This window comes from Magnolia sinica, chromosome 11, assembly GCF_029962835.1.
Source record: "Magnolia sinica isolate HGM2019 chromosome 11, MsV1, whole genome shotgun sequence".
NCBI classification, from domain to species: domain Eukaryota; kingdom Viridiplantae; phylum Streptophyta; class Magnoliopsida; order Magnoliales; family Magnoliaceae; genus Magnolia; species Magnolia sinica.
In genome coordinates, this window is record NC_080583.1 from 4,705,340 (window position 1) to 4,717,988 (window position 12,649).

At 40.9% G+C, this 12,649-nt stretch overlaps 1 protein-coding gene across 1 annotated transcript in view; it reads right to left on the reverse strand.

Moving 5' to 3' along the window:
- The window catches only part of LOC131218606 (B3 domain-containing protein Os03g0212300-like), an 85,842-nt gene that overhangs the window by 19,095 nt on the left and 54,098 nt on the right, over window positions 1-12,649 (reverse strand). The window lies entirely within an intron of this gene.

A 12,649-nucleotide genomic window follows, 5' to 3' on the forward strand; every position in this document is an offset into this window, starting at 1 on the left:
AAATCAACAACAGCCAATGATGTGAATCAATGCTCGGGAGTGGGCCCACCTGAGTTATAGATCCAAATCAACAGTTCGTCCTATTTTTAGGCAATGTATGGATGGGGAATGATCACACATGAATGGTTTGGTACCGAAGGTTCAAGATGTCTTGGATCTACTGTGATGTTTGTGTAGAATCCAGACCATGCATCATACATCCCAAGAATCACCATGATCTAAAACTTAAGTGGGACACCATTGTACAGTGACACATAAAACGTACATCTTCAAGTGGTGTGGCCCTACCGATTTTTAGAACGGACCGAGTTTTGGGCCATCACTTCATTCTGGTTGGTTGCACTTGATGAGTGGGTTAGATGGCATATCCACAGCACGGTGGATCCACATTCCATCCGAAAGTTTCCATGGTTGGAGCCCCCTACCCAATGTTTGCCATTGTTCTGTTCCCTCTAATGTGGCCCACCTGAGTTATAGATCAGTCTTTATTTTGGGATATACCCTAACATGGGGATACACATCTAGTGAACGGGTTAGATGGCACTATATACATGCCAAAGAAAAAGGAGAGAAGATAAATCTCACCACATAGGGCATAATGAGATTAGTTCGCTTGATCACAGCCGTGAAATGGGGATGCTCTGGGTTGGGGTGAGAGCTCTCTCCTTCAATACCTGCCTTTATTGCTTTCAACCGTTTATATGAAAAATGACATAAACACACATGAGGGGTTTGATAGCCATTGGATCTGAATTCATGTTCGATGATCCAGACCATTGAGATGGAAAGAGAAGCAATTGATGATGGCTGCCTTGAAATTTAGAGCTGGGCATCGGACCGAGTCGAATCGGATTGGGCCCAACTCGACCAGATCCGAGTTCTGCATGGCCTGACCCGAACTCGGTCAAAACCGGGACCGAGTCTTGGTCCTCTGACCCAATCCGATCCTAACCCATGTGGCCCTGGACCGATCCGAGTCCGACTCGGTTAGGAAAACCGAGTCGGATCGGATTGGCCCAGGTTCGGATCCAATCCAAAGAAAAAAAAAAAAAAAAAAGGAGAGAGAGAGAGAGAGAGAGAGAGAGAGAGAGAGAGAGATTTTGTACCTTGATATGGCATCGCTTCTTCTTGTTGAATCTGAGGAAGAAAGAGGGCCATTGCAGCTCTTCTTTTCTTCTTCTTCTTTTCTTCTTCTTCCTCTTCCCCTTGGATAATCTGCAAAGGTATACAGAAACAGTTAGTGAAAAGAAATTCAAAAAAAGAACCCAAAGAAAAACATATAGCTACATCTATCTGATGTTTGGTAAGATCAACCAAGCACTGACCTGCAGTTGCTCTAATGAGAGATGTTACACTATTCTCAAGAAATTCTTTACACCCCGGAGATGACTGGCAAAAAAGGATAAGAAGAAAAATAGAACCGATCAGTTACAAAATACCACTTCATTAAAATTATCTTTAGAAAAGAATTTAAATCACAGTTTGATGCATTATTCACAGAGAAGTATATCACGTGAGTTATTCAACCAGCAACTGCTGATCCCAACTGTTTATTCAGTAGGATCCAACATCACAACAATCAGACATCCTAACAATTGATAGGTGGCCAGAAAAACAACAGTTCAAATGAAAATTGGCAATTGCCCATATATAGTAGAAAATTGAAACAGTTGCAATCGTCTAATCTTTGACTTTTGAGAATCCAAAGTGGCGACCACCATGTGAAATACCTTGATCATCACATGTTTAGACGTGTGCAATGAAGATGGCACCACAAGATAAAATTTCTCTTATTCATAACCATTTCCATAATCAATCAAATCAGTCGATGGCAACAAAATAAACTTCTTGCAGAACTTAGCAAACCCAAAATCTAGGAGAGATCGAATGTTGCTTCTTGCACAAAATAGTGATAGTATTTTGAAATCTTCATCTAATAATCCACCAGAAAAATGTCAGAAAGACAATAAATAAATAAAAAGAAAATAAATTGAAGTAAAACTTTTTTTGTAAAAAAAAGGCCACAAATTTTCCTAAAAAGCATTCAGTCTCCATGTTTAAACTCAAATTGACTTAATAACACCAATATGATCATGCAAAGTATATAACTATAAGGTATCACTTTTACTCACATGTACACTACAGATCTGTTTGGTAATCCTACAAGCATGTGTAGCTCATAATTGATAAACATACTCACATGTATACTACAGATCTATTTGGAAAATCTGAGCCATCATGGCCCAAAATGGCTTAATGGCTGTTTAGAAACAAACTAGTGTCCTAAACTTCAACACACTGAAAATATGTGTGTGCAATTTGTGATACATGGCCCAAAATGGGTTCCAACATTGAAATGCAACACAGCGACCAGTCATGAAGTGCCAAGCATGCTTTAGAATCTCATTAGTGTTGCAGCAATTTGCTCAAGGTGAGGCTGAAGAGGTATTTTGCAAACGCATCCCAATATAGCACATGTGTGGCATATGGGTGAGTAGTCATCAGGCGGGGATCGGCTTGACATGCCTAACCATAAAAACAGGCCAGTCCACTCATCAGGCTACCCATACATCTATGAGAAAGATAGATTGTTACATGAGAGGCCTGTTTGTGGGAACATGGTACTGTCCCTCAAGTTGTGGTACATTGCCCCTATCTTATCAATCCTTTTTCTAAAAACCAGCTACATTCCTTGCATCCTTTCATCTCTGACCAAAGACCCAGAAAGAGATAATAACTATCATTCCCTGGCTAGAAAAGAAAACCTCCACTAGGGAATGATCATCTCTCTCTTCCTTGGTTTCTTGATGTGGGTTTAGCTTACATGGGCTCCTTGTTTGTTTAAACTATTCAGTCTCTAATCACACCACTCCTTCAACTCTACTAGAATTCCATGAGCCTCAATATCATCAAACCAAAACCACCCACATCAAGAAGCATGTCCCCATCTTTCCATGGATGAAGATGATTTCTCCTCCTCTCCTTCCCAACACTTCCCCCTCCACACCATTGCTACACATACTAGCACCAGTAACACTGGTACTACTACACATATTACCACTGCTACAAGTACAACCCATGTTCTCGCCTCTTCAACAGCATCCGGCAAGTGGGCCTCAAACCTTCTAACTGAATGTACACGTGCGATCGGAAACCATGTTTAATAAGCTACCATTGTAAACCATGTTTAATCAAGATCAAGATTCCAGCATGCAGTCATCATACATCCAAATCGGAACCAAATTCCAGCATTAAATAAAATGGGGAGAAAAAATATATATATATAAATGAAATACGGAATTTTGCATAAGAGAGAGAGAGGTAGAAATACTTTCAGACCACCGTCGAGCAGACATGGATGGGACGGCACTGTGACGGACGGCGGGTTCAGATCGTGCGTTCGTTCTGGCGGGACAATGACGGACGGCGGGACAGTGACGGACATCAGGCGCTGAAGAAGAAGAGGAAGAAGATCGGGTGAAAACAGGAGAAGATCGGATAGGGTAACTTGGTAAAAAAAGAAAAAGGATCGCTCGTTCTTCGCCGGGTAGGGTAAGAAAGAAAAGAGGGGTGGGGTTAGGGTAAAAAACTTAAAAAGAGTATTTATAGTACCCACCAGGTCGGGTCTGTTCGGTTCAGGTCGATTCCATTCGGTTCGGGTATTCGGGTCGGGTCGGTCCAGATAGACCTCTATCCACACCCGATCCGACAGACGAACGGATCTAGGTGGCCAGACCCGATCAGGCCGATTTCAGTCGTTGGTTTTGTTTGGAACGGTACCGAGTCGGGTCGGTTTGGGTCGGGTCGGATCCACCGGATCGGGTCCCAGATGCCCAGCTCTATTGAAATTCTTAAAGATTGGAAGAACCTAAAGTTTGGATGAATGTACCACAAAACAAAGGTTTATGGAAGTCATTTGGTCGGGTCTAATCTGGTCTTGTAGTACCATACCCGGGATAACATGGTTTGGGTGGTGTCTTGCTAGTTCTTAGTCCGCTCCAGTCTGTGTGTTGTTCTTGAAGACCCAGATATTTTCCATCCTTAACCGTCCAATAAATGTCCACCAATCCCATAGTCAAATGAGCAAGTACAAGTAATTTATGGTTCCAGATAGCTATTGTCAAATGAGCTGACACTAATGTTAATATGCCATCCAAACTATTCATAAGGTTATTTCCACTCAGATAAGCCGTATGAATAAATAGCATCTTCATACAAAGCTTCTGTGGCCCTGCAAAGTTTCCAATGGTGTGTATTCAATCCCCTCTGTTTCATGTGTTATAGCCCACCTGAGTTTTTGATCTACCCTCTTCTTCTTATTTTTTAATCCTGTCTTATTTGATGTTTATAAACGGATGAACGGAGTGGATTTGTAACGGGAATCTCCGTTAGCCCCACACAGCTCCCCAAATAGGAACCTCATTTGGCCCGAGATATATGATACGAATGCATGTGATGATTCGCCACCTTTCGGGAGCAAATTGGGTCGGGGGAACCAGCTCTGTAGGCCTACCACAATGTATGTGTTTTATCCATGCCGTTCATCCATTTTGCCCCTTTTATTTTAGGACACAAGTGTTGCTGCTTTGGTTTCGGCCATAAGTATGCGGACGCGCCAAAATTGGATCTGCCCTCAATTTAAATCGAGTAATTATGACTCCAGCACCAAAATAAATAGATAAACAATGTATCATTGAGATTCGATGATATTGGCTGCCTTGGGGTTCATCCTTTGATGATGGGTTATACTTATGCAATCTGTTTAAAAGAAATTTTTAATATAGATAAAGCGAAATGAGAAAGAAATTCTTATGGTAAGTCATAAAGAATAATTGCAAACCAACTTTTCAAATGTAAATAACTGAATTAAATGTGTGAGTGTAGAATTGACGCAGGGGAGGACGTGAGGTCGAGCACCGTCTTCCTCAATATTCCGAATCCACGAAACTTCTTTGGACTCCTCACAGAGACTTCTCGAATCCACGAGGAAAGAAAGCAGAAAATAGAAATAAGTTCTAATAAATTCGAAATTGATTAATGAATGAGTAAAAACGAGTTCACAACCCTTTAAATAGGGGTACTAAGCAATGAGAAAGAAATCAGAATCAAACTACAACTAAAACTCTTAGAATTCGCGACTTACTATAAATAATAAACTTACTATTTATAGACGGTCGTGATGTCTACTAGTGCGCAAGGTTTTTGGCCAAAAATAGTAAGTGTCCTATTTGGCTTCACCAAACCGTTCTCTTAATTATTCTAAGCTTTTTTCACGTTGGGCGCAACTCCTAAAGCTGACGGATGAAGAGTTATAATCAAACTAAAACTTACTATTTATAGTAAAAATGAAATTAAAATAGGGAAATGACCGTCGATCAAGGGATTTTTTACAATTCCGGGCTGCGTAACCCGGCATAGCGGGGTTGGTTGGCTAAAGTAGCTCATTCTACCCCAAAATCATATATTTTACGTCAGATAACTCATTCCGGATTGCGAGATACACCCGATCTAAGGTTCGATGGTCCAGATCACTTCTGTCGTCGACCGGGCCTTTTCTAATCCATCTTGGCCATGAAACTATCTGCGACCCGCTCTACATCAAGAATCAAATTATAGATAAGATTATTAACTACTTGATTAATGCTATGAATTATATTACAGAGTATAAACAACATAATGAAAATAAAAAATTACACTAAGAAATATAACTTATTGGACAAGAATACTAAATGATTACCATACGGAATATAAAAGATTGGTAATTTAAAAGATAATATTTGGTTTGATTTGATTGGTATCAGACCCATTTTCTTGTTGAACTCATATACTGTTTATAGTCTAGATATGACAATTTATACCATTTTTACATTATGACAGTTACAATAATTGTTCATCACTACTCGGCTTCCTTTGTTTCTTCTTTTACCATATGTTCCGTAATTACTTCATCTCAATTGCTCTTTCCTCCATCACTTAAATAATGGCATAGTATTATTTAGTGTGTTTGTATTGAATTACTAAGAAATCTTTTTCAACTATTTTTGCAAATCTTCAAATATCAAGAAATCTTTTTCATCTATCTTTCCTGATCTTTGAATATATCATGCAGATCTATACAAACCACATGTAATATATTCGGTTGAATCCCGTGAGAAATTACAATGATAAAAATAAATAACGAATACAAAGTTGAGATAGATCCACAGCTCAAGTGAAGCAAGCAGCATGAATAATTGGGATTGAGCACATATGGCTTGAAAACTTCCTCAGCCATAAAAGTTTTGGATTAATATTATATTTGTATTTTCCCTTATAACATAAGTATGGTAAATTAACATTGTCAGGACCCAATAAATTTTCAACGGTATGCGTTCAGCCCCTAACTATTTTTATGTTGGATGACTTAAAATGAGCAGGGAAAATTGATGTACGGCATGGATTAAGTACCACCGACATGGGAAGGCTAGGGAGCCATCCAAGTAGGGGTAGTGGGGGACATTGTAGATAAACCGTACGCGGAAGGCGGCGAACCATTTTCGAGGTGGGAAATCTCGTTACGTCTGATGGTACACCTGGCAAACAGCTATAGTGAAAGGGACGGTTGATCTGACGGGCCATTGATTTGAAATTTGATAGATTGAAAATTTTAGTGATTGGACGGCTCTGACCACCTATTTGTTTTATGAGTTTTATTTCTACTGTTTTTTTTAACGGTTCCTTTTGAAGACTGCTTACAGTGATGGCTACAACAATCCTATCCACTTTTATTTTGTGATATGGCATATCAGCATGGTAGGCCACCATCACAACAGTTTCGATCACCGGGAGGATTTTCTACGTCTACTTTGAAGATAGAACAAGCACAGAACTTTCATGCGGTTCACCAATGCACCTGGCGGAAGCGGATTGCCTGTGACCTCGGGCATACAGATATTCTTGTGCCGGGTAAAGTGGGACCCACAGAGATTTCGTGACAAATCTAATCCGTACAGTGAATTCCCCGTACAGTGGAACACGCACGTAGCTGTCTACCTTACCATGAGCTGTGCTAATGCATATCCATTGGACGGTAGCTAAGATTCATGGTATTGAATGGTATTAGATGGGATAAACATCATTATTAAATTGTATTAGATGGTATTGTAGCCATCCAATCTGGGATAAAGATTCTGCCACTGAAAACACCCAATTAAGCCAAATCATGTTTGGTGGACCAAGAAATTGTAATCAACAGGCCAAATTCATAGCTGATGATGCTGACTTGCGCGCGCGCGCGTGCACACACACACACACATGTATATAACCCAAATGTCACGCATAAACAGTGCATATGGAATTGTCGCATGCATCAATGTGAGGCCACATATATAGTGACTTTCAAAATTCGCAAAAATTTTGCATTAGACCAAATACAATTATATGCAACTAAATGCAATTCCATTCCATCTAATCCTGTACTTTTCCATACTATCCAATTACTGAATGGAATTACAAGGGACCAAATGCAATTTCATCCTATCTAATCCCATCTAATAAGCTGCGCCAAAATACCCCTTAGAATTTAGGGCCGGCTGGAAGCTTTAATATAGCTTTTAAGGTAACTCAAATAGCTCCTGCACTTGATTTACAGCATATAAAAAATAAAAAATTAATTAAAAAAAGTTTTTCTTGAAAGCTTCAGTTACAGTAAATTAAAAATTAGACATTTTTTTCACACGAAAAATGTTCTAATTCATGTCATATCATGGCCTTTCAAGATAGATGGACGAAGTCTATTTGTTACTGACATATCCGTGGGCTCCACGCAGCCCGGTTACAGGAATATCTGTGTCCGGGTCTATGGCAATCCGATTCATCCAGCACCGTTCATGACAGTGTCAGTATGCAGTCGGCGCTCCCAGTTCAGGACCGGTAGCCTGGCCAGACTACGCGTAGGCACGAATCATACATGACAATTCGCTTCCTGCGAGAACTTCATTAGAATCAATCGCAGGTGGCTTTTCGCAGAAGACTTCATACAGAGACGATCCTCCCCGTTCATCAGGTGTCCAGCCCTATGCTAAGCCTTGATCCCGAAATCATACTGATCGAAAATTCAGGTGGGCCTCTTCATATTAAACGGTGTAAAATATGGGTATAAACTCTACATTCAAGTGGCGTGGTTCACCTGAGATTCAGATTAAAGTGATTTTTGTATAATGACTCCATCTTGTGGGGAAATATCAAATGAATGGATCGGATCGGAAATAATAACCACCGTAGACTCTTCCTTATGGTGTAACCAACCTAAATTTTTTGGACGGACCTTATTTCGAGTTTACATGCTGAGCACGAGCAGCAACCGGCTGGACGGCATAGATCTGATGCAAGATCTCACCACGTGATGCTCGGATCGTGCTTGTAATTAAGGTTTTTCCTCATCCTATTGGGAATAATCTAATGAATGGGTTGGATCAATGAAGAAGGCATCATTGTGGGCCTCACTAAGGTCTCAATGCTGATAGTATTCATCTTACATTGTTCCCATGGTGTGGCCCACTTATGTTTTGGGTGGCCTTTTTTTTCCGCAACATGTCCTGATATGGGATGGAGAAACTGATGGACGGAGTGGATTGCACGTAGACATCACGGTGGGCCACCAATGACAGATGTATTCTGTTACTCGCATTCCTTGCAAAGCACTCTACTCACATTCGTGTATGATATTATTATTAAGTTGGGAGCAGATTAGTTGCGGCCTCGGCCTCACCCAAGAAGGTGCGGCCCTTACCGTGGGGCCCACCTTGACGTATGTATTATAAATCCACACCGTTCATACGCTTTTCAAGATAATATTAAGGCATTATTCTAAAAATTAATTAGATCCAATTCTCAGGTGGACCATATATTTGCAGAAGGTAGTGATTCACTACTATTGGGCGAAAAAGAGTTTGGATCAATCTCTTATTTATTTCTTCCCTTCATTTCGGTTTATGTAACCTTATCAACCGTTCCGATGGCAAATAAACATTACGGAAGGTAGGCCGTAGGAAATTTTTTAATGGTAGGACATTAATCACTTGTTAGTATCGTCCATCTGAGATTTGCATCTTCTTCGTATTTAAGATCAAATAAAAAATGATCCGAAAAAAATGGATGGACGGTTTGGAAATAGAATCTATATAGATAAAGGTAGGACCTACCGTAAGAGCTGCAGTGGAAGTGGGGCTGCACGGAAACGGATTGGATACTCCCCCTGGCTGATGGTCGGTGCTCTGTGGGCCCCACCATGATGTATGTGTTTCATCTATGCCGTTCATCTATTCTTCTAGATCATTTTATGATATGAGACAAAAAATGAGGTATATACAAATCTCAAATGGTCCACATTATAGGAAAAAGTGTTGAATGAAGGTCAACCATTAAAATATTTTTCGGGGCCATAAAAGTTTTGTATCAAGCTGATTTTTGTTTTTTTCCCTTCGTCTAGGTCTTTAGGTCTTTATGACCTAATCAACATATTGGATGTTAAATAAACAGTGCAGCGGGCCTTAGGAGGATTTTAATGGTGGATTTATAATCGCTGTTGTTTTCCTATAGTGTGGTACACCTGAGATTTATATCCATCTCATTTTTGGGATCAAGCCTTAAAATAATACGTAAAAATGGATGAACTGAAGGGATGAAACACATACATAATGGTGGGGCCCACAGAACACCGACCATCAGCCACCGGGCTGGTGGAAGGGGAGTAGCCAATCCGTTTCCGAGCTGCACCAAATCCTATCCTTTAATAAATACTGACCTAAAACAGACGTAAAGAGATGATTGGTGACCCAAATCCCACCGGAAAAGAAATCAGACGATCACTGCCATGATACATCTTGTCAGTCAAGTTATGATACTCTGTCAGTGGCAATTGATACACAGCACATCCAAAATGTTACATGTGGCAGACAGCAACCACAAGTAATCCCCAACTGAGAAAGGTGGCATTCATGATATCTGATTCCTGACACTTGTTATCGGTGGATATATTTCATTTTTAACCGTCCAATGAATTTCCACCAACGCAAAAGCCAAATTATAAAATAATTGAACGAGTGGATCAGGTGTTACCCAAGTAACCCATAAGTGGGTGTTACTCTTACTTTGTGAAGGCTACCTTGATGAATGTGTTGTATATCCAAGCCGTCCATCCATTTTTCCAGCTCACTTTATGCCTGATCTTAGAAAGTAAATAGATCCAACTCTAAAGTGAACCACACCACTGGAAAACAGTGGCGAATAACCATTAAAAACATTTCGTGGGCCACAAGTTTTGGATCAAGTTGATCTTTGTATTTTCCCTCCATCTTAAACTGGTTGACGTTATCAACGGGTTGGATGGTGGATAAACATTGAGTGGACCTTAGGAATTTTTAACGGTCAGCATTCAATCTATTATGTTTCTTGTGGTGTGTTCCATCTCAGATTTGGATATTCTTCAATTTTTGGTGGCCTAACATGAGCTGAAAAAACAGATGAATGGCATGGATAATATACATACATCAACGGTGGGCCCCACAGAGTTTAATCAGTACACAATCAAGGTCCACGCAACATGGACACCCCATCGTGATTTGTGGACCGTTCCTGATCATACAACAACCACCTTATGGCTTGCCAGGGAAACAGCCGTGACCTCATCAAGTGATGAGGTGTGAAAGTACGTGACTAAAGTGTATTTGTTCGATCACCACCATTTTTTGGTCATTGAGCAATCCAAAGAGGGGACCCATCAAATGGACGGTCCAAATTGCGACCAGCACATCATGAAAGTAAATAAGAAGTGAACGTATTTAGACCATTGGTATAAATACAGCAAGTTATCATATGCACTGCAGATTGGATGTACATCTAAGTACAATTTGGGCAGAAAATTTCAACGTCTACCACCGCATACCTGCCAATTTGGTTCATGAGAGAGTGATCACGGCCGTTGATGGAGTGTGTCCCACCGCACACATTCCATCGCAAAAAATCAGGTCATCAGGTGGAGCAAAACTGGACCTTTGATCAGATTTCTTTTTACAACTGTTTCTACAACCCACAGGACAAATAAAAGTGGGGCCCACCCCATGAACGACTCAGATCTCATGAACAGAACCCAGATTGGTCATTCTTGGCATGTGTGTCGTCTCTCTATCCGAACGTCCATCACGTCTTTCATCGAAGGAATGATTTCAAAGAAGCACACATCTCCCATTTCCAGGCCATTAGCAACCGCAAATTCGGTCCAACCGCTTCTGAAATAACAACCATAGCCCTCGCACCTGCGAGCAATCTCCACCATCCACAACCTTCGTTCTGGATCTCGAAGGGTCATTGTGCATCCGATCGGAAGGTCATTCGCCACTGATCTGAAGTCCTTCGGAATACACTGCACCCAAAAGTACGGTCTGGATGAGGCCAACAGTGTCACCCAATACCAATCGTACAGAGATCTGATCCATCCATAGGGGAATGGCTTGAATTTTATGCCAGGTGACCTTCCTTATGGCGCCCATCTTTTGAACGGAGCAGATTTTCTAAACAAGCAATGGATTAATGGGAAAGATGGCGATGTATGTGACAGCCATGTCTTTCAGTGCCACATGTGTAGGAAATTGGAGCTGCGCAGAGAGATGGATGGGCCAGACCACAAGGACCACATGATGTGAAAATCAGTTTGATCCACTCATTGAGCAGGACACGACATCCAAATCAACAACAGCCAATGATGTGAATCAATGCTCGAGAGTGGGCCCACCTGATGAACGGTTCGTCCTATTTTTAGGCAATGTATGGATGAGGAATGATCACACATGAATGGTTTGGTACGGAAGGTTCAAGATGTCTTGGATCTACTGTGATGTTTGTGTGGAATCCAGACCATGCATCATAAATCCCAAGAATCACCCTGATCTAGAACTCAAGTGGAACACCAATGTACAGTGACGCATAAAACGTACATCTTCAAGTGGTGTGGCCCAACTGATTTTTAGAACGGTCTGAGTTTCGAGGCAGCACTTCATGCTGGGTTTTTTCACTTGATGAGTGGGTTAGATGGCATATCCACAGCACGGTGGACCCACACTCTTTCCGAAAGTTTCCATGGTTGGAGCCCATTACCCAATGTCTGCCATTGTTCCCTCTAGTGTGGCCCACCTGAGTTATATATCAGTCTTAATTTTGGGATCTAGACCTAACATGGGTATACACATCTAGTGAACGGGTTAGATGGCACTATATACATGCCAAAGAGAAAAGAGAGAAGATAAATCTCACCATATAGGGCATAATGAGATTAGTTCGCTTGATCACAGCAGTGAAATGGGGATGCTTTGGGTTGAGGTGAGAGCTCTCTCCTTCAATACCTGCCTTTATTGCTTTCAACCGTTTATCTGAAAAATCACATAAACACACATGAGGGGTTTGATAGCTGTTGGATCTGAATTCATGTTCAATGATCCAGACCATTGAGATGGAAAGAGAAGCAATTGATGATGGCTGCCTTGAAATTCTTCAAGACTGGAAGAACCTGAATTTTGGATGAATGTACAACAAAACAAATGTTTAGGGCGGTCATTTGGTCGGGGTCTGATCGGATCTTGTAGTACCCATATCTGGAATAACATGGTTTGGGTCT